General features: G+C 31.2%; 1 long non-coding RNA gene across 1 annotated transcript in view; it reads right to left on the reverse strand.

Annotated features, from left to right (window-relative positions):
• Positions 1–1,725: 1,725 nt before the first annotated feature.
• The window catches only part of LOC132714508 (uncharacterized), a 37,149-nt gene continuing 15,288 nt past the window's right edge, over positions 1,726–23,586 (reverse strand). The window contains exons 2-3 of the long non-coding RNA XR_009623563.1: positions 2,723–2,784; positions 1,726–1,786 (exon numbers count right to left, since the gene is read on the reverse strand). This is a non-coding gene — a long non-coding RNA (uncharacterized LOC132714508). The remainder of the gene's footprint in view (positions 1,787–2,722; positions 2,785–23,586) is intronic.

The following is a 23,586-nucleotide window of genomic DNA, read 5'->3' on the forward strand; positions in this document are numbered from 1 at the left end:
AATAAAAAATTAAAAAAGAACTAATTACAGGCCCCATTATGTCCCCAAAAATTTGATTTGAAGGGGTTTTCCTTTTACTGTTTCCCAAAACACATACCGTTTGCTAATATACTTTAAAACAAATTTTTTTGCATTTTTTGGTTCTGTTGGAAATTGTTCTAAACACTTTTTTCCTTTTGGATATAAAAGGGCATTTTCTTTTGCACTTTTAGTTCTGTTTAAAATTGTTAAAACCCATACTAGAAATGAAAAAAAAAATTTTTAATTCCCCGGGGTAAATAAAAATTTTAAAAAAAAAATATATTTTTTTTTTACATGATGCTACCTTTATGACACATAGATTTATGTTTATTAATATGGATTCTGGGGCATTAGTCCCTTTAAAAATAATTACTTGTCACCCCACCACCCTTCAGGTACCGGAAATATTTCCCGGGGACGTTTCCCAGCCTCACGTTGAAGTTCATTGAAACGTTCCCTCTGTGGTTAAAACGAAATAGCATTTTTAAGACTTTAAATAGGACGGACCCAAACTGCTAACTAGCCTTTGCCACGGGTATAGATCCAGCCCAGCTTTGCACTTTTCTGCCCTCGGGACAGGGCTCATACTGTTGGAGACTTTTTTGGTATTTAATTAACCGAATACTTTATCATATTATTATTAATAAGTGATAAGCTATCATTTTTTAAAATTTATTTTTGAATTATCAAAATATGATTTAAAAACCCAGTGAACAAGATGTACAAGGCCCATAATTACTAGATTTTTTTCAAAAAACAATATTTTGAATTAATAAAGTAATAAGTAATTGTCTGGTCGGCTGCTTTGATTTTCAAGGAAGGTAATGTAACCTCTGCAGAGCAACCCTCTATAAAGCAGTTTTTCTCTTTACAACAACTGCCCAATAGCTTCTAAAAGTAAAACATCACAATAAAATCAACATCTATAGAGCAAAACCACTAAACAACAACAAATGTTTGTCTGCAAGCGGGTTTGCCCTGCATGGGTTGTACTGTATAAACTTACGGCAACCATTAAATCCTAGTCGCCGGATGTTTCCCACATCCACTAAACACCACTAACCCACCTCCGTCCTCCTGTTGACAAATAGAAGTAAAATACACGTAAAAACTTAAATCAGAGCTTTTCCGTGTGTATTGTGTTTTGTTTTGTGTTTTTGTTGTTGTTTTTTTGGGGGTGGGGGGGGCGATCGTCAGATTACCTGACCATATCTTTAAACCCATATTTAAAAAAAAGTTAAAACAACATTGGGGTTTTTTTAAAACATTCCCCCAAATGAATATGATTAATAATGATTATAAACGTTTCTGCAAAGAAGAGGATTTTTTGCAGAGAATTTTCTTAAACTTTGCATGAAAAAAGAAAAATCAAATCAAAATTAAAACATTTTATTTTTGCTCTTTTCATGCTTTAATCGACATTTTCTCAAAATGCGTTTTATAAATTCAAATAAAAATTATCAATAGGTAAATGTACGCGAGATGGAAAAGTATTTCAGTCATAAAAAAGTTTTCAGTCTGCTCGCAGGCAGAAAGGATATGAGGCAAATATGAAAAGGTCAAGGACTCGTGGAAATGAAGGAGACCTAAATATGTTGCGACAACAAATTAAACTGATAATTGACATTTCCAATTAAGCTGGGGAAAGTCCATATTATGTAATTTTAATAATAAAAACTAATACAATAATAAATTACCTGCAACATTCGATGACATGTTCTGAAACATCATCAATTGTCTTTATCATCTCTTCGCTGAATATCGACTGTAAAATATAAATGAGCCGCGTCACGACAACACCAACATAATGGGTTTGCGACCAGCATGGATCCAGACCAGCCTCAGATCAGGATCCATGCTGTTCGCTTACCAACTATGTAACAAGTAGAGAAACTGACAGCGAACAGCATGGATCCTGATCAGACTGCGCGGATGCGCAGGCTGGTCTGGATCCACGCTGGTCGCAAACGCAATATGTTGGTTTTGTCATGACGCGGCTCAAATGTGTAATAAACTAGGTTTGGTCGTAATTCTTAACTAACTTCCATACAATTCACTGTAATTAAGAGATAATGTTTTTTTTTGTAGAATTACAATCTGGTCATTCGAAAAAGAAACTTAAGAAGAAACCAATTCAATGACTGTAAATAAATTTAAAATTGTCGCCGAGGTACTTGACATACATGATAATTAAACAAAAGCTTGATTCCGTATTAAAAGATGCCACTATAAAAGACCGGCTGTATAAAGTTGAAATAAATATGATCAATATATGAATAAATTTTTCAACGAAATCTTATTTTCAACGTAGACAATACCACCAAAATGAAGACTTTAACCCTAAAATCTGCTGGATTTGTGTAATGGGTTTGTCCAGTTTTAAATTTGGAATATTCCATTCGGTCTTAAAGTGAATTCAGTATAAAAATTCAGAAACCGGGCGACCAACAGTCTAGAGCCTGACTACACAACCAGTTTTGATTCTATACAGATTAAGGGTTGAAAAAAACAACAGATATTTTTATTTAGATATCAAAATCTCTTTAAAAGGTGGAAATTAAAACTGGAAACAAGCAGTAAAACTGAAGTTCGCGAAACTCCGTAACAAAGAACGTCACTTTTTATCTCATACTTGGTAGATATATTTTTGGCCTAAAAATGATTCCATAAATTTATAAAATAATTAAAATATACTATTTACTTTGTAATCTTTGTAGCCATCAAATATCTCCTGATCACACTTTTCAAGTAAAGTAACGATTTCTGAATTTAAAAAAAATGTATTTTTATTATTGCTGGTTTTTAATGACAAAAAACATAATTAAGTCACATTTAAGAAATGTACGGTGTTCCGTTAGTGCCATCGCCTACAAAAGAAGAAATTTGAAACGCAAAACGTCGAAAACCAAGGAGCGAAGATTCTTGCATCCCCAACAGGGTTATTCCTACTGTTTTAAAACCGGTGCAAAAAAAACTCTGTCTTACACCCCCCATGTAAGGGCAAGGTCGCGTGCTTTTAAAAGGGCGTTTAAATTTACGCGCCCCCTTTTTTTGAATTAAAACGCCCTTTTTGGAATGACGCATTTTTTCCCTTATTTAAAGAAATTTAAAATTCCCTAAAGCTACTTTTAAAAAAAAATGCGTTATGAAATTTTCAAATTTTTTATAATTTTTGTTCCGAAAAAAAAATTTACATTTAAAAATGCAAGAAAAAAATTTAAACACCGGCTTTTGGTACGACGGGAAATATCTTAAACTCTCGGGTAAACCCGTTTTTGCGGAAACTCGGCAGAGCCTCGTTACCGCCGTAAACAGTTACCCTCGAGCTAGATATTCCGGTCTGTACCGGCAGCCGGTGTAAGATTCTTATACGAAAACACGAAGTAGTACAGTCCCTGGGGACCTTTTGTGTGCAAAAAAGGTCCATGGATGAATGTTATACCAATGTAAAGCTAAATGTTTGAAGTTTGCAAAAAAATTTGGGTAGACATGTCAAATAATGGTACGTTTCATTAAATCCAAGATGGCCGCCAAGATGGCCGCCAAATTATTGAAAAATGGCTAATACGCATTTTATCTGATAAAATTAGTCTTTTTGTATTTATTTAAGTAACAAGAGCTGTCGGTAGGACAGCAACGCTCGACTATTCTTAGTGCTTGATTGTAAAAAAAAATGCTTGATACAGTTACCTCCTCCTGTTTACAGGTTGGGGTAATGATGGTGAACAAGTGTGCAAAGTTTCAAAGCCATATGTCAATTGACTTTGAAAATATTTGAGGTATTACAAAAACTTTAACGTAAATTCTAAGTCTAAAAAGGGGCATAATTCTGTCAAAATGCTTGATACAGTTACCTCCTCCTGTTTACAGGTTGGGGTAATGATGGTGAACAAGTGTGCAAAGTTTCAAGCCATATGTCAATGGACTTTGAAAATATTTGAGGTATTACAAAAACTTTAACATAAATTTTAAGTCGAAAAAAGTGGCATAATTCTGTCAAAATGATTGATACAGTTACCTCCTCCTGCTAACGGGTTGGGGTAATGATGGTGAACAAGTGTGCAAAGTTTCAAAGCCACATGTCAATGGACTTTGAAAATATTTAAACTATTACAAAAACTTTAACATAAGTGGTTACGCCGACGCGGACGCCGACGCGGACGCCGACGCTCGGGTGACTACAATAGCTCTACTTATTCTTATCGAATAGTCGAGCTAAAATGATGTAAGAACTTCACATCCTATTGGATCAATATGAAAATGGAGGTATTTCCATTATTTTTTTCATATTCTCTGAATTTCATAGATAAATTTGCTAAAAAATGCATGAAAAAATTATCAAAAATTGATATGGGGCTGACATTTTTTCCTACCAGCTAAGGCATAGGGGTGTAAATGAATAATATCATACTAATACCACCCTTATTTTTTTATCCTTATTGTAAAAGAATTTAGATTCTGATATTCTTAAAGTGGGTGGGATAACGAAAATTAAGTCTCAGTATTTTGTTAACTGGTTTGTTATGATAATTAAAACTATGAATAGTCAACATGTATTGCACTTTGGCATGTACCTAAAGTTATAAGTAATTAAGAAACTTAGACTGATATTTTTTTTTATCAATATTCAACATGTTATGTTGCCATGGCAACGGAGTAATAAAATGAAAGGCACACCTGAAACGTATGACACTTTCAACTTTTAGCATTTTAAGCATGTTGATAAGAATGACACAAACTTAAAGATGAATAATCTGTACACAATGCCATGGTAACAAAATGGGGAAAAATGTAACATTAAAAGAAGTCACATTTAATTCTAGCAAATTATCAACACAGATAACAGCCGATATTTTGAAATTAGATGAATAAATTTATTTCAAGAATTTACATCATGCATTTGATTTTTTCAAACTGCTATACATAGAAAAAGGTCATGTAAAATGTGCATGTTGTTATGTTTGGAAAGGATAATTAATGGTGATAATAATAAGTAAAAGGCAGTCTTAAGGTAGAAATGTATATAAACATTATCAAATGTTTGAAACTGTACATAGGGTAAACATTTAAGACTTTGTAGCTAAAACGAGAAATATGTAGGTCACTGGTTCAAATTCTAGGTCAACCAATATCAAATTTTAATGACAATCGAATTTATTGTTGAGTTCAAACTTTTTGGTTGTAGCTTGTATTATGAAACTCGAATTACATTCGATAAAATTCTAGGTCAATTGATCTCAGTGTATAATTCTGCATCTGAAATTTTACAATCAAAATACAAAGAGGTCACTAGTACAGATTAAGGTCAGCTGGCATGTCATATTGTATCAAATTTCTTTAGCTTAAAAAAAAGAAAGTAGGTCACGAGGTCTTAAATTCTATGTCACCTTATACCAGTGGGGCCATGATTTGAACATTCAAAGAAGAACACGAGACAAGTCTTCCAACCAAATGATCTTGCATTGTGGTTTCTGACATAAAGAGTTTTTTTATATAAAAATCTACACCTAGGCAGGGCCATATTTATGCTCCCCGAAAAATTTCGGCGGAGCATCTAGTCACCGGGCGTGTGTCCAAAACCTGGTCGGGGAGCATCACCCGGTTCAACCGGCTCTTGTTTTAATCCAGACTCATGATCATTATTTGATGCCTGCAAACTTAGCACTTTACGGAGAGTGTCGGATGTGAAGTCCAGGCGTCTCTTGTTCCACAGACAACAATTGATCTCGGACATTGAGTTTTACGGTCATTTGTCTGTCAAAAAAAGTTAGTACCGTAGCTTAGTAGAAATTGGTCATTACTCTTCTGTTTATTTATCCATAAAAGTCAGATAGTTTAACCGACCTTCAAGCTATCAACAAAGAAGTGTTGAAATTGGCGTATAACCAAGGCCCGGCCCTATCATTATTTGAAGAAACATGGTAAAAGTCTTCTAGAAATTGTTTCATAATTATGCTCTAAACAATGGGGTTAAAGGGATGATTTTTATAAAGGATTTTATATATAAGTTAGACTATGTGAATCAATTGACCCTTGGGAAAGGTAATTATAATCAAACGGATCATGACTTAACCAAGCTTAGTAGTTGTGTATTATATTGTGACATAAATTGATATGGTCATAGAATGAATGCTTCACACTTAAATATCAAAGCATTTTATTTATGGAGAAGAAAGTTTTCAAAGCCTTTTCTTTATAACACAAAGTAAAATGACTCCTGGGGTTAGGTCAACTTTGACCAGATTGTCAAGATTTGAAAAATAAATTAAGGTCTTTTTGACAATGCTTTTAACCCTAAATCTACGGTCTGGGCATTTGGTTTTGGAAAAAAAATATGATTTAAAAAAAAATTCCTATGTGGTCCATATGAAATAAGTTGACCCTAAGGGTGGGTTAAATTTTCATTTGAATAAATTTTGTACTGGTCTATATAAGGCTACAACAGAAGTAATTAGCTATAGGCATCGGTGTGGGAGAAGTTTTTCTTTTTAGCTTTACCTATATGTAAAATGAAGTGACCCGTGGCATAAATGAATTTGACCACAAGGTCGTGATTTAAGCAAATTTAATGGTATTCTATACTAAGTCCTGCAGTTATGGAGAAGAATATTTTCATGTTTTTCCTATATTTACACTGTTACTCAAGGGCTTCGCAAGGAACATGAATGTGTACTTCTTGACCTTTTACCAACCATGACCTTGATGTTGTGTCATGCATATCATAAGCACATAGTCTCACGATGGTGATTATTTGTGCCAAGTTATTTAAAATCTTCCATAAAGTCAAAAAGTTACGGAGAACATATAACCTTGACCTTGGTTGCAGCAACCTGGATGTTGAGGTCTGTAGATTGTGTTGTGGTGGGGATCATTTGTGCTAGGTATTTTTAAAACCCTTGAATTGTCAATAAGTTATAAAGCGGACATGAAAAAAAGATGTTTTTACATTGGACCGTTGAATGTGACCCTGACCTTCAGGGTTGTGACTTGATTATTGTGCTCTGCCAATAGCGTCATAATGTTGATCATTTCTGCCAAGTTATCTTAAAAACATTTCAGAGGTTTAAAAGTTAGAGACAGACATGAAATGTAGACTTCTAACATATGACCTGTAAGTGTGACCCTAACCTTTGGGGTAGCAATTCAATTTTTGCGATCTACACATCATCTCATAATGGTGATCAATTGTGCCAAGCTATTTAAACAAAATTTTATATGTTTAAAAGTTATGGAGGGGACACGAAATGTAGATTTTTATACATTTGACCTTGACCTTTGATGTAGAAACCCAATTTTTGCGTTCTGCACATGTTCTTATACTGGTAATCAATTGTGCCAAGATATTTTTTTTTTTAAATTCAGCGGTTAAAATGTTGGAGCGGACACGAAATGTAGACATTTTAACATTTGACCTTGAAGTGTGACCTTGACCTTTTGGGTAGCAACCCAATTAATGCGCACTGCACATCGTGTCAAAATGGTGATCCGTTGTGTCAAGTAATTTCAAAACTTTTCAGCGCTAAAAAAGTTATGGAGCGGACATGAACTGTAAACTTTTTATTATTAAATGAAGACTTTTAACATTTGACCTTAAAGTGTGACATTGACCTTCGGGGTAGCAACCAAATTATTGCGCTCTGCATATTTTCTCATTATGGTGATCACTTGTGCCAAGTTATTTAAAAAAAAATTCAGGGGTTAAAAAATTATGGAGCGGACACAAAAGTGTAACGGACGGACGGACTGACAGACAGAGGCCATTCCTATAATCCCCTTTCCGCTACGCGGAAGGTGATTAACAATGTTGGTTTAGTCCCATCTGAAAAAGCAATACATATAAAAGCTCAAGATCTTTTATTTATTTCTTGGAATATTTGAAAACATTACGCATTGTCAGTTCTATTTTTAACTTCTGTGACTAAGATATTCAATAATCCGATTTGTGCAAAAAACAACAACAAAACAAAATTTCTGTCAAATTTTATCAAATATAGCCTATTTTCACGTCACATCAACACTTTAAAAGGCTTTGTGGCGACTTTCCTGCTTTACTGAGGAAGAACTTAATATGTTTCCCTCCATGCATTATTTAATGATATTGACACCTTCTGGTCATCTATAAAAGAAAGTGAAATTTGGCTTATTCAAATAAAGAAAACATTAAAATTGTTTGTAAAATAAAGAATTCAAAGTCATATGTTCATCCTGATTCCAAATTCAAATACGTCCTGAACTTTATCTTAATTTGGAACACACTAGTGTTCATGTGCATTACATGCTACCGGACAATTTGAGAAATGTTGTTTTTCCTCCAATTCCAATTCTCCAATTACATTTTAAGACTACACTTTTATAATGACTTATTTAAAACAGAAAGCTTATATGAATTTTGGATACGTTCAGCCGCGGGTTATTCCACATGATTTATTGATATCTATTGATGATTAGAAAATAATGAAACTGTAACAGTTGATATGATTACCAATGTCTTTGAGATTTTATTTGAATGCTTACCTGTATATCAGTTATAGCTTATTACTACGTGACGACAATTTATACTTTTTTATGTGAGTGGAACAAAAATCGCTCCCAAAGTTTTACAAACACATATTTTTCTTATAACTGGTAAAACACGGTCGGAAACAAAAGCAAAATCTATCATTACACCAAATTTATTAAGTGCCTTTCTGATATATATAACATGTTCAAATGCGTTAAAATCAACAAATTTATATCATAGTTATAAACAAGAGAATACTTGACATTAAATGAAATTTACTAGTATGTAAAACTATTTGCATATAAACATACCATTAAATTCTTTTCAACGTGATTTATAATAATATTATGAAACAGACCGCCATCTACTTAAATAGTCACATTTTCTAAAGAACGAAATGAGGCTGCAGTAACAAAACTCATATTGTTTACATATCGGAATTACTTATATTGTATAATTAATTTCAGACTTTTAAGTTTTAGTTTTGTGTACATTCTTCTGTAGCTTGTTCTTAAAGTGACATTATGCCCATTCAAGGGTACAGGTGAGAGTCCAAGTAAGCTTTTATATAGCCATATTTCCTTTTAATTTGATAATTAACTTCGTCTAAACAATAAATAACCCCCGGAACCACACAGAATTTCTGTAAAGATAAATTAGAATTTACCTGTTACGTTCAGTTTATAAAAAGAATGGGCAACCTTTTTATATTTTAGGCAGTTTTAAAAAAATTTTATCCTTAACATTTTCCAATATAAACTGTTGGTCAAACACCATTTTAACAATCAATCATTTGAAATAAAAAGCCCATTCAGCTCATCTTAACTAAAAAAATATGAGCATAATGTCACTTTAATGTATACTGGAGTTTGTCCCTACTGTATCCGATTTTCAATAGGTGAAACAATGGAGATTCTATACAACGTTTTAATTTTCAGTTTTAAAGTAATAGTGACCTTTGACCTTGTGACCCCAAAATCAACAGGGGTCTTCTACCTTATATGGACAATCATCCTATGAAGTTTGAATATTATGGGCCAAATGGAACTTAAGATATGCTCCGGAAACTGTTTTCAGTTTTAAGGTAATAGTGACCTTGACCTTTAACCTTGTGACCCCAAAATCAATAGGGGTCTTCTACCCAATATTGACAACCATCCTTTGAAGTTTGAATATTGTGGGCCAAATGGAACTTAAGTTATGCTCCGGAAACCAAATTGCGGACGAACGGACGGACACATGTAGGTATAACACAATATGCCCGAAATTTTTTCGAGCATATAAAAATGAGTGACAGGATCTTTCAGTAAATGGCTGCTATGAAGTCATTGGATAATATGGAAACTAAGCAATAAACAAAACTTATTTTGCAATTTGAGGTTTGCGACAATTAAGTTACATGTATGTGTTCATTATAAGTAAAAGCAGAATCAACCCAGTAGCAAGTTGCATAAAGTTTCTTATTTTACTAAGGCAACAATGGCTTGCCCCCGAATGGAACAACAAATTCTGAAAAAAATCAATAGTAAGTATTTAGTCTGAACTGGGATATACAAAGTTATCTTCTGTCGCAGGTCTGGCTCATTAACAGTTATGCCATGCCTAAATTAAGTTTCAATTCGACAAGTAGTAAGTACTCGTAAGAACATTCCAGCAGGTTTTTATTTGTTGAATATATATAAAGTGATCAGCTGCCTCATTTGCATATATAGTTATGTTCTCTAATCATTTTTATGGATCCATTTCTTGCGCCACTTAGTTTATGTAATTAAAACTTTTATAAGAGCCGAAACCTGTCTAGCTAAGAACGACAATATTGCCTCAGATATGTTGGTGTCCGAAATACTGCCAACAATACTGGACAAATAGTGGCATGCCTACAGTATCTCTATCCTCCAATAATGTCAAACATTATCTCCCTGTAAAGGGCGATAGGTTTCCTAATGTTGAGATAGATACACCTGCAAGCGACCTAAAGCAGGGCTTCCACTAAGTTCCAAAGTTTGAAAGTCAGACACTGCACAAACTCTGATATTGGATGTCACATTTTATAGGTAAAGAAGGAAAAGTTATACATTTTGGAAGTCACAAGCCAAAATCAAGGAGTAACTGACTCCCAAACTTCCATTAATGGAAGCCCTGGCGAAGATTTCATCACTTACTAATGATGTATTTAATGGAGTATCTTTTTTTAAAAAACAGCACCCAGTGAACTTGATTTGAGTGGATTGACAAAACATTTATTTGAAAATGAATGTTATTTCTTTCAAATGCACAATTTGCTTGAAAAAAATGTAGAAGCTACATGAATATAACTGACTTTGTGAAAATAAATTCCATTTCCTGCAAATGCACAATTTTCATGAAATGAGTTTAGTAGATCTAGTAGCTATATGAATATCTAGCTGATATTCTAAATAATTTATATATACACGTACGTGAAAATAAGACTTTCCGAGGCCCGACTAGGCACAAGCATGTAAACAAGTACAATATTAACGAGTAACTTAGATAATATAATTATTCATTTTTTAAAATGGACACGCAAAAGAATACAGTAAAAGGATGTAATGCAGAAAAAACAAATACTGAATACACAAACTTCAACTCGGCTGTCATGATACGCATTCATTTTGTCGTGCAAATACATGATAATTTGTTTATCGTAACCTATTAAAATCTAAATCAAATATTCTTCTTCAAATACTAACACTTACCGAAGACATAGGTTCCTTTCAACTATGACAGAACGGTAATAATATTCTTGATAAATGTCACGTCGCTTTGTTTTTGTTATGGCGGTTCTACATGTATACAGCCTCGTTATGAAATCAATCCGGAAAACCCCGAAAGAGTACGACGCATTCGGGGGGAATCGGAAAACGTCCGTTCGGTTTAAAAACAGGCACGACAATGGCATTGATTAAGTGGTCGTATAGAAATATTATAATCATAATATGATTTCAATCTACTCAGTTTTACATACTTGAACAATTTTGAGGTGATAAGAAAAATGTTTTTTGTTTAGCATACTTTTTATTGACCTTTAAGCTTTTGTAGATTTAGAGAATTTTATCTAAGTTTTTACCCTACTACATGTATATACATAAACAAGTTTCAAGTTTATTGGCAAATCGACAATGAAGATTGTCTTTGGCCATTTACACACATACACTATATGGCAAAGACATTTAACAGCAATATAACTATAAACATGTTTACATTTTACACTGATATAGTCAAACAAATGTACAGAAAAAATACAAGTCAATAATCAATCAATTTTATACTTAAGAGACAATGATTTCGAATTCGTTAAGAAGCCGTGAGAAATTCTAAATAATTGTTTCGGCATTTCATTGACTCATCTATAAATTTCGCTATTTTAAAAAGTTTAAATTTATTTTTTGTTGACATAAGCTGTTTGAATTTATGAACATTTGGCCATGGGATATTTCCCAAGTATTGTCTTCTTAAATCATTTATTGTGTATTATGCTTGAAAGGTTTCCACAGAAAAGGTTTGTTTACATGGTTTTATTTTAGAATTATTTTGTTGACAGTTAAACTTTTATATTTACATAATCATTTCTTGCAATAAATATAGATCTAGTAAGGACACTGATTGTGCGTTATATATTTCAGCATTTTGAAATGTTTATTCTAAATATATATCATCTCAACTATGAATTTTGGCTGGGTTTGTAACTATGTTCTCAGTCATGACTTTCAAGTTTGACAAGAATTTTGAGGCATTACTTTCATATTGTATACAAAAAGGGACTTATTCTGCTTTGAAAGTAGGAATGATATAGTTTGGAACACCTGAAATAGATTGCTCTACAACTCTTTATCTTGCAACAACTTGCGCCCCATCAGTGCTTTCAGCGCTTTGATTAAAATGACTCACTGAAAATTATCTTATTTTTTTAAGGAGTTACTTCAAGGTTTGCCTACGAAATAATTATTTAATTCAGACTTGCAAATACATTATTGTTAATATGGTTGAAGTACAAAATGTTAAATTGTATCATAGATATGTACTCAGGACCAAAAGGAAGTTCAGATATGCTGATTTTTAATAACTGCTTAATATGTATTTCTTACAAGTTTTCGACAATTCAAGAAAAATGTTAGCTCAAAATTTGTAAAAATCAATCGAAAGCATGTACAGCAGCGTAAAATCAGCGGTAAGGTATAATAAAGAGATATCATCAAACTTCATCTCAAACATAGGCGCAAAACAAGGTGACCCCAGTTCAAGTCTTTTATTGTTATTTCTCGTAAATGACATAATTCGTAACATTAATTGTAATATTGATGGATTTTTACCGAACATTACTTATAATTATTTATGCTACTTTTTGCTGATGATACAGCTCTTTTTGCCAATACACCGATGCGTTACAGTCAATGTTAAATGATTTGAATTCATACTGCCAAACATGGAATCTGAAAGTTAACAAAACTAAAACTAAAACTAAAATAATTATCTGACAAGTTATCTGTACTAAGCATTTAAAGAAAGAATATAACTTTAGATTTTAACCTTTTAATATCCAATTAAAAAAATTTCCCTATAGATTACTGGTAAAAGGGAGATAACTACGACAACAAATGCTAAATTCATATATCACGATTATGTCATCTTAGAAATATTATAATTGCCGTGTGATATCTATAATGCAACGTTAACAAATATTTTTCTACTTTGTTTCTTACATATATAAGTATTTTTATGCAAACTCTTAACCTTTGTTTAAACTTGATAACAATACTTCTCGGCAACGTTAACAAATATTTTTTTATACCTTGTTTAAGTACATTTGTTTCTTATAAGTATTTTTATACAAACTTTGTTAGAATTGTTAATACTCGCCAACAATACTTCTCGGCTAACTGTAACACTTTACACCACATAGCCATCTGTATGACTATAAATTGTATGTATACAATTTATGTTGAATAAAAATGTTATGTTATGTTATGTTAGATATAAATGTTATGTTAGATATAAGTTATTCTGTATTGTAAAAAAATTCTATACGGTTGCAATTTCACAAACATAAATCAAACATAATGTACAAATAAAAAGTATAAAATATAAGCGCAGCATAATGAACATTCATTTTTTATAATGATTATACATATTGTTATCATCTTGATTCAAAGCTGTTGCAAATATCTACATTGTTTTTCACATAAAAAGGAGTGATAGATTGACAGTTTCAACGTTTTTTCCTTGTTGCAAACATTTACATTGTTTTTCATATAAAAAAGAAGTGATAACTTGACAGTTTCAACGATTTTCCTGATTAATGGTTGAATAAAACAATCTCAAGAGTACAAACTTTCTGCGCAATAGCCACTCATAAACATCTGGATGTTATGACTAAGCTTGGTGATATGAAATGACAATGCAAAGTAACATTTTAAAGTAAATGCATTAATGTGTGTGTTATTTAAGAAATAATATATATCCCAAACAGTGAATTTATCGCTCAATAAAATCACTGTATGGAGTTCAGATGCGAGGAATTATATCACGAGGGCGTACCGATTTTGATATATTATTTCGATTCTAACACGACATCAAAAAATAAAATGATGACGTGTAACACCGCACTTTGGGATCAAACGCACTTTGGGGTCCGACCCCAAAGTACGGGCACTTTGGGGTGAAACGCACGTTGAGGTCAAAATCGAGAAATGAACCCCAAAGTGCGTTAAAATACTGTATATCAACGCACTTTGGGTTTCAAAGTTCTGAAGGTGCAATTTGAATTCTGCTTAAATACTGAGTACTGATTTATTTTCGATTTGCAACCTTGAAATAGTTAAGGTAACTTTAAATTCTTAAGTAGCAGTCATGCCGATAAAAACATGTTCTATGAATTTTACCATTCAAATTTTACAAAAATTGTGACTTTATAACTTATTATTTATATTGTAAATGTATTTCTGAAAATAGGAGATGTTTCGAAGAGCATTCTGTTGTATCAGTCATTTACTTGATAAGTTTTGGTCCTATATTGGACCATAAATTGAACATGATGGGGATGTATTATAGTGTAGTAAATATCATTTCTTTGCATTTAATCAAACAATTCAAATTCCGTTTAAATGACTTTAACAAGTTAGTTGGAAGTAGCATTTATTATAGTAAAGTTGCATTAGGCCTATTTCCCAAATGTACGGTATTCCTAAATATGCAGCTAATGAAAACGTATACAATGTCGAAAATCATCAAAATTTTAGAAGAAAAAATAGTTTTTAAAACAATTTACATCTTCATCAGTAAATGCTTTTAAATAAATGTATTTTGGTTGCCGTAAAGCTGCCGTTTTTACATTGTAAGAATTTTTCGTTTGCTAGGGGACCGTCAAAGTTTTTTTTAAATAAGTATGTTTGCAAATTTTTTTTAAAAAACATTTGTGGTTTCCCCAAATACTTGCCCTTTCAATTTGTTTCCCCTTTTTTTTAGACCCACCCCTTTGAGACTTAAAAAAAGGGAAAAGACACTATTGAAAATTTAAAAAAAACTTTGTTTTTCATCACCCAAAACCTTAAAATTCTGAATAATGGGGAAACTTGCAGTTTTTAGGGGTTTTGAAGGTTTTCAAGCCTTTATATCAGGGGGCAAATCCACCCGATCCCCTTCATTCTTAAAATTTAAAAAAGGATTACAAAACAAATGGGGAAAATTTTTCAAAATTTTGAAATTTCCAAAATTTTTTTGTTTTATCCAAAATACCCTATGTTTTTACTTCACCTGGTCAGAGGTAGCCGCTCCCTTTGGGGGTGAGACATAATGTTCAAAAACCTAGTCGAGGCAAAATTTTTTTAATGCTTTTAAGGAAATACCACAAAATGCAAAAAGGATAGGTGTGGGTTTTCATAAAAAAAATGAAAAAAAATTTTTTTTATGCAAATCTTTTAGCAAAAAATTTTATATTTATCAAAACTCAAACGTTATAAAAAAAACTAAACGCAATTTCCGCGTAAATGAAATAGTATATAAAAAAAAAATTATACAGGGAAAAAAACAAAGCGATAGTCATATTATTTAATTTCAAAGATCAGGAAAAAAACCACAGAGCTTGCAAACCCTTTTTATTTTATATTATTATTTTATCGATTAATTTTCAAATCCAGTAATATTTTATCAAACCCTGTCCCTTTTTGTCCAATACTTCAGATATTAAAACAGGGCAGGGTTTAAATTTTCTGGTTTTTCAAAACCCTTGTGTTCTTCCGGAGAAAAAAATAAGGGAAGATTTTTTTTCTTTTTTTGTGATTGTTTATTTTTTGAAAAACAATTAGGAAAAATTACGGGAAATTGGGAAAAACTAATTTTAATTTCTCTTATTATAATATTTTATTTTAGAATCACTTTTTAATTTCAAATTTGTTTTAAATTTTCTGTTCTTTAATTATTTTTATTCCCCTATTTATTTAAAAAAACATTTATTATTTTTGTTAAAGTTTCTGTTTAAATTTTTGTACTTTTTTATTAGTTTTTTTGTTTTAAAAGAAAAAATATAAAATTTTTTAAAATTAAATAAAGTTTTCTTCTTTTTTTCTTTTTTTTTATCTTTTCATTATTATTTTTTAAAAGAAAATTAAAAGGAAAATGCCCAAAAAGAAACAAAAAAGTATCTTTAAAAAAAAAATACTCGGCCGAAGTAATACTGATTAACTTGCATATGTTAGTTCTTAGTTTTCCATGCAAAATCGTAAAGAAATGTGAGCAAGCACGTAATTAATTTCGTGTAGGTTATTAATCTGGAAAATTGAACATTTTAAGATGTATGTATAGTTTAAACAAAACATATCGTGTTTTCAGTAAGTTAACTCAGTTTCTAACACGAACATCTCAGCAGTCGACGAGCAAGTATTTTCGCGTCACGACAAAACCAACATAATGGGTTTGCGACCAGCATGGATCCAATCCGCGCAGTCTGGGTCAGGATCCATGCTGTTCGCTATCAGTTTCTTTACTTGTTATAGGGTCTGTAAGCGAACAGCATGGATCCTGATCAGACTGCGCGGACGCGCAGGCTGCTTCTGGATCCATGCTGGTCGCAAACACATTATGTTGGTTTTGTCGTTGACCGCGGCTCAAATACTTGAAATAATATGCAAAAATGTATTTAAAAAAATATTTATTTTATCAAAAAAAACATCATTAATCATGTAATATATTAGCAATTATTGAACATCGTAAACTTAGGGTATCTGATAATAAGTTCTGATATTGTGCTCGTGTTGACAAAAAATGTAAAACAAAAATATACAAAGTAAGTTCTCACGTAAAAATTAACTATTCACTAGAAAATGTAATAGTGATCTTGAAGCTTATGTAAAATGTTTTGTGGGGGGAAGTATTGCAAAACATAACTTAAATATCTGAGTATTTTAACAAGAAAGTTAATTAACTATCCTGTACATTATATTTTAGAATTATCTAACAAGAACTATCCTTTATATAATTAGTTATAAAGATTGTTGACAGGTTGTATGACCCTATATAAACGGCTGTTTGTAAAATATATCCCGAGCCGCTAGGTGAGGGTTATATTGCAAACAGTCGTTTATATACGGCCATATAACCTGTCAACAATCTTTATACAGCAAACATCTTTTTTAGAGAAAAAAGTAAGATTTCTTCATGAATCGACAACAGCCGTGTATATAAAACTATATAAACGTCACGATTATCCAATGAAAAGCGACTTTACAAACGTGCAGTATTATAATATAATTTATATGTCGCTTTGTTTTTATTTTGACGTTGTGTGACAGTGAAGTTATTGATCAACCCCATTTACAAAGGCTATCAAAATTTTGGCAGTTCGTGTGCCCGTACATAAAAAGCTATTCCAAATCACACTTATTTAATCAAAATTGGTCAAATAAAAATTACCATTTGGAAATCAAATAAATTTTGATTTCAAAAATGAAACTTTAATGACATCGTGTACCTTAACTAATTGCTACGAAATATGTTAATATTGTCTACAAATATGGAGTCTGCTTTCAAATGAAATCTCGCGGGCATCGGACCATAACACTATTTTAAGAACTTTACTATTTTAGATAAATACAAAAAATAAAAATAAAAAATTATTAATCATTACTCACAAAAATATGAATTCAGCATATTTTTGTTGTTGTTTTTTTTGTGTGTAGGGTGATGTCTGTTATTGAATAAATACACCGTTATACATAATTGCAAAGTCATGTTTTCAATTAAAAATAGCATTTGGATCACGGGTCACCAAATGTCATGCAAAGGTATTAAAACCTAAATTCTCGCAAGTCACGTGATCATTAGGGCAGCAATGTCGGCAAATATTATGAAATTCTAACTCACTGATTAATTTTGAGCATGATTTCGTCAATCTAACCTTCTTTGTAAAAAAAAAACTGAAGTGTGCAAATATATAGAATAGCTTTTGTCCAGATAACGAAATTTTATTAAATTACAGCATGTCACAGTTCTGGCTGATGGGCTTCAGTAGTACCATAAAGTCAGTGCGCAAAAGTCTCTTTAGCTAAGTTTAGACTAAGAACTATCCTTTACATTTTATTTTAGAATAAAAAAAGTATTGGCAAAAAGCTTTTTAATCAATGCGCTTGAAAAATGAGTTGGCAAGCAAATCTTCAAAGGGGAATTAAATTTAATTGCAAAAGGCGGTATTCAATGTCTTAAATAAAGTTTAAATGAAGATTATTTTCTCATCCCAATGAGTACATATTAAATCTGATGAAAGTCAAAATAAGTTTACATTTTGCCATTATTCCATTCAATTTATAATCTATTTGGCATGTAAGATAAATAATTGGCATGGCAAAAGGGAATTTCTGTAAATATCCGTCGGAAATCACCTGTAACGTTAAATTTTCAAAAAAAAGAGTGGGGTGTCTTTTTGTATTTTAGGCAGATTTACATTTTATTCTAAACTTTTTTTTGGTCAATCATCATTATAACAGTCAATGTTTTGATATATATAGTTAATTCAGCTCAACTTGAAGATGAAAAAAATGAGCATAATGTCACTTTAATAATCAGATGATATAGTTTCTTAATCAAAATATGCGTGTGATTCTATTAATTGTCTGTCCAAATCACAAATGTTTGCTTACTGTTTGAATAACAATGGCACCATTGAACCATCCGTCGAAAAATGTAGGTAACAGAAATCTACCATCTGAATATTTAACCTATCAACCTCATGATAATAAAAATGACCTATTATTGCCCTTTGTTAATTTTCTAAATTTATTTTTGTCCCAGCCATTTCACTTAAACCATAAAAGTTATGGACTTGAAACTTCATAGGATGTTAGATCTCATTGAGAAGAAGTGCGTGCAGTGCACAAGATGCGGCACTCTGCACTTCTTATTTTTTTAGTTATTGCCCTTTGTTTATTATAAAACTTTATTTTTTGTCCAGGGGCCAATTCATGCTACACTTTAAAGTTTCAAAAGGATGATATAGATCTCATTTGAGTAGAAGTGCAGTGCACAAAGAACTTGTACTATGCACTTCATTATTTTTGAATTATTACCCTTGTTAACTTTCTTACTTAATAGGGCTTGCCCAGAGCATAACTTGGTCACTATATAAATTTGATTGAATCCAAATTTGGTTATGTTTAGCTTTTTTTCATTGACCTGAAGTGCAGTGCTAAAGAATCCATCACAGAGTTCTCCATTTGATTTGTCAGAGTAAAACTTTCCATTTTTTTATATTTTTTGATAATATAACAGTTTTATTAATCCCATATGTTACATTGTTACAATCAGTTCAAATGCTACTAAAATTAAAGGTACATGTACTTTTGTTAGAGCAGTGAAAAAATGCCTAAGTGGCATGCTATATTTTTTCATAACTCGCTGAGTTCTAATTTCTGTTTATTTTCATCTAGAAAATACACTTCTGTCTATTTACTCCTTTATTTAATTATTTTTTCATTCTAAACAATAGTTCAGTTTATTCTTTTTAAAGATGCATGTTTTCCGAGTCACTGTTTCGGATAATTGTATCGGACAAAATAGTTTTTAACTGTCGACTGTTGTTAAGTTGGCTAATAAATTGTACGAATTATAGATGTAATAAATTAAAAGTATACATGTTATATTGTGGATTAGATATCCACCTGATTGAGGCAGACCAAATTTTCCATACTTATCAGTGTAAGCAATATTATTAATTTCCTTGATTTTAAGATATTTTAGTTGTGAAAAATCTAAAAGAAACATACATGTAAAGAAGTAACAATACAATGGTATAAACATTTTTGACAAAAAGGGAGATTGCCCCACGGGTTTTCCTGCTTTGTATTGCCTTAATACGAATATTGTTTTCCTCGTGAAAACTGATAAGAAAATATTGAAATTAAAATTGAATTGAAAACATATCACATATATGTTATTGTTGCAAATATGAGCAATGGTTACCTAATGAAGCTATTTTAGTGTAATAAAATGATTTCAGATTGTTTTGGTGATAACGATCATTCAGAATGCTGATTGTAGTGGTCCATACCTACACAATTGTGAAACTGATTTACAGGTACTTATTATAAATGCTCACATATTCAATGCATAATTTTCTTTATCTAGTTTATTTTCAATTCATTTCTATCAAGGTAAACTGTAAATCAAGATAAGTGCAATATAGTAAAAGATTGTTGCAAGTCATGAAAAGTTTTTAAGAACCTGTTATTTATTCGAAAATTTGCGTGAATTTTTTAAAACAGCTGTCCAGACGGCTACGCATGTCTTCGGCCAGGCTATGGCAAAGCGAGTGCAAAAGCACAGATGAAATGTTACCCACTGTAAGTACATTGATATCGAATTATTAAATAAAAATTAAAATAAGAACAAGATATATTTTTGAAAAAATGATACATAATCTATGTAAAAAAATGAAAATAAAGCGTCGTTTCTTGAAAGAGTAATTTTTTCTGCGTCCGAAACAAATCTAATGGGCACCGCCTTATTATACTGGAACGAAATGTGCTATCAATTTAAATTTGAATTTCAGTTTGCCTTTTTTAAGATCCTGTATGTTTTGTTTGATTGAAATTGTTACTGTTTGTATACCACATTTGCAAAAAATTAAATATGTATATAATTATGCAAATAAAACATCGAAGAATATGTAAAATGTGTACTGCAAATACTTGTGCACATGATATTTAATCGATAAATTATATGCATTCATTTCTTATTGGAAAATTTGACTTAGAATTTATAGAAAATAAATTTATAATTACCTCCCTTTATTTACATGAACGTTTAAATTCGGTAATATCTTGATACATAATGCTTATTGGAACTTACAATATTAACAAATCTTAATTTTAGCATCATATTCACGAAATAAAACCATGAAAAAATGTGTTACAGGATCTTTAAGGTTTGGATTGATAGGCATCCTTTATTGTTGTAGTTTTTTCCGCAGAGATGACCATAGTGCCTACAGTTTAGTTTTAAGCTCAATAAATATATGTATACCTTTACTTTAATGATCGACCTTCATGTACGACTGAAATACTATATATCAGAATAATATACATGTATATGATATACATTTGTTAGAATACATAAGACCCATTTTTTTTCTTTTTGCGTTCTTTGAAATTCTTTTTTTTTCTAAACAGGTTGCTGTCGGGAAAAGACACAGTGTTATATGAAAAGCAAATTAAGTGGTATAAACTGCGACTGTGGAGACTTTGGGTATACAGGTGCTTGTTGCGAAACAAGTTAGTAGTACATTTTATAATCGATCATTAATGAATATTTCCTTCATAGCTGAAGAGCATTAACATAACATTGAATATCAATAAAATGCTTATTTAAAGTTCGCACAAAAGATCAAATTATTATATACTATAATAATAATTAATATAAATACAAGATCTAAATGTACAATATAAATGAGTAAAGAAAAGGCATATTAATAATATGTACAAATATTCATATATTAACTCATATTGAAAGTTAAATAATGCAATGAATTTGTGATATCTATCAACAATTGTCAACAATTGGAAAAATGAATAAATGAATATTTTAAAAGCTACTTAGATGCATATAATAATCACGTTCAAATTGAACTCTTGATTATTTTTTACGAAATATATCAAAAGCATCAGAACTGGACAAAATCACTCATGTGAAGGCAGAAGTAAAATTTAATTCATTTAAGTTGTTTAAAGTTACAATAATTTCAATTTGAGGAAAGATGATGAACAAGTTACTAACTTAGGGAAAAATAAACTTTTTTATAATATATAAATGGCTGCAAAAACACTTAAGCAATTAACCTTAAGCAAGGCGATTAAGATGTGTTTAAGCCTAGGTTCAGTTTTTAAAATTGAAGTTTCTTCGCATGTATATATATTTAAAAAGATTTGATTTTTAATTTTCATTCTTCAAGATAATAAAATGACTGTTACAACTAAACAATTCCTGTCTTAATGACGGTACATGTATTGACGGAGTCAACAATTATACCTGCATATGTCCAGAAGGATTCTCTGGAAGGAATTGTGAAACAGGTATCTTTGAATTCACATAATACTACAGCTACATGTTATTAAGAGTTTGAATATCAAATAACAAAATGTTTTCTGACAGATAAGGAAAACTTTAATTCTAAATTTGTTTATTTACACGATGGACATAGAATATCTATCATTTACTGTAACGTGAGCATTTTATAATCAAACTTTATTCTTTATTTCCTCCATAACTGAAGGAGCATTAACATAATATTGAATATATAACACACTTATTAAAGTTTCGTACAAAAGATCATATATACAGTTTATATAATACAAGATCTAAATGTACAATATAAATTAGTAAAGAAAATGCATATTTATAATATGAAGAAACATTCATATAATTTCTTCATATTGAAAGATAACTAATGCAATCAATCTGTAATATCTATCAACAATTATCAATTGAAAAAATGAATAAATGAAAAATTGAAGCTACTCAGATGCTCAGATGCATAGAATATCACGTTCAAAGTAAAATCCTGACTAATTTTTACGATAATTATACAATTATTAAGTGTTTCATATGTCTTTTAAAACGTTTTTGACAAATTTTGTATATGCGTATATACATGTATTTGATATCTGAAAACTGTGTCATTTCCACTATGCTATCAACTTTATGTTCTAATTATTTGTATTCTTTTCATTTTTCAAAAAAAAAGCCTTAGTACCACAAACATGCAAGGCAAACAATAACTGTTTTCAGACAGCTTCAGAGTGTGAACAACCTGGAAATGGTGAGCTGTTTTTAAATGCTAAATAATGTCTCAGCCGATGTGGGTGTGAACGGTAACTTGCATGTTCCGTTACCGTTTATGAACAGGCACAAAACACTTAGTCTGCAACATTTTCTATTACATATTATGTCGTTTGTGCGTTCTTTAGGGATCCTTTATTACTCTTTATTTTAACACTTTGTGTAAAACAATGTCTAGCGGTCAACTACAAAAGTAAACAGAAGTTGAATTACTCTCTTGTTTACGTTTTAGTTATTTGAGCCGCGTCACGACAAAACCAACATAATGGGTTTGCGACCAGCATGGATCCAGTCCAGACCAGCCTGCGCATCCGCGCAGTCTGATCAGGATCCATGCTGTTCGCTTACAAACCCTATTACAAGTAGAGAAACTGATAGCGATCAGCATGGATCCTAATCAGACTGCGCGGAAGCGCAGGCTGGTCTGGATCCATGCTGGTCGCAAACCCATTATGTTGGTTTTGTCGTGACGCGGCTCAATTATTTTCACAAGACTTACAGTTTACTTATCTAGAACATAAGAGTATTGCGCGTGTCTATCCTTCTAAATGTATGTAATTATTCTGAAAATATTTCTATAAAACATGTTAAGTTATGATATAATAGAGTACATTATACATAATACATAGGTCAACCCATTTTGTCTTTTTTATTACAGCATACCTTTAATATTTAATATGTTTAATATACACAATGAGAAAAAAATGTTAATTTTTACATTATAA

Source organism: Ruditapes philippinarum, unplaced genomic scaffold (genome assembly GCF_026571515.1).
Source record: "Ruditapes philippinarum isolate M1 unplaced genomic scaffold, ASM2657151v2 ctg3982_1_1_1_1, whole genome shotgun sequence".
Lineage (NCBI taxonomy): Eukaryota > Metazoa > Mollusca > Bivalvia > Venerida > Veneridae > Ruditapes > Ruditapes philippinarum.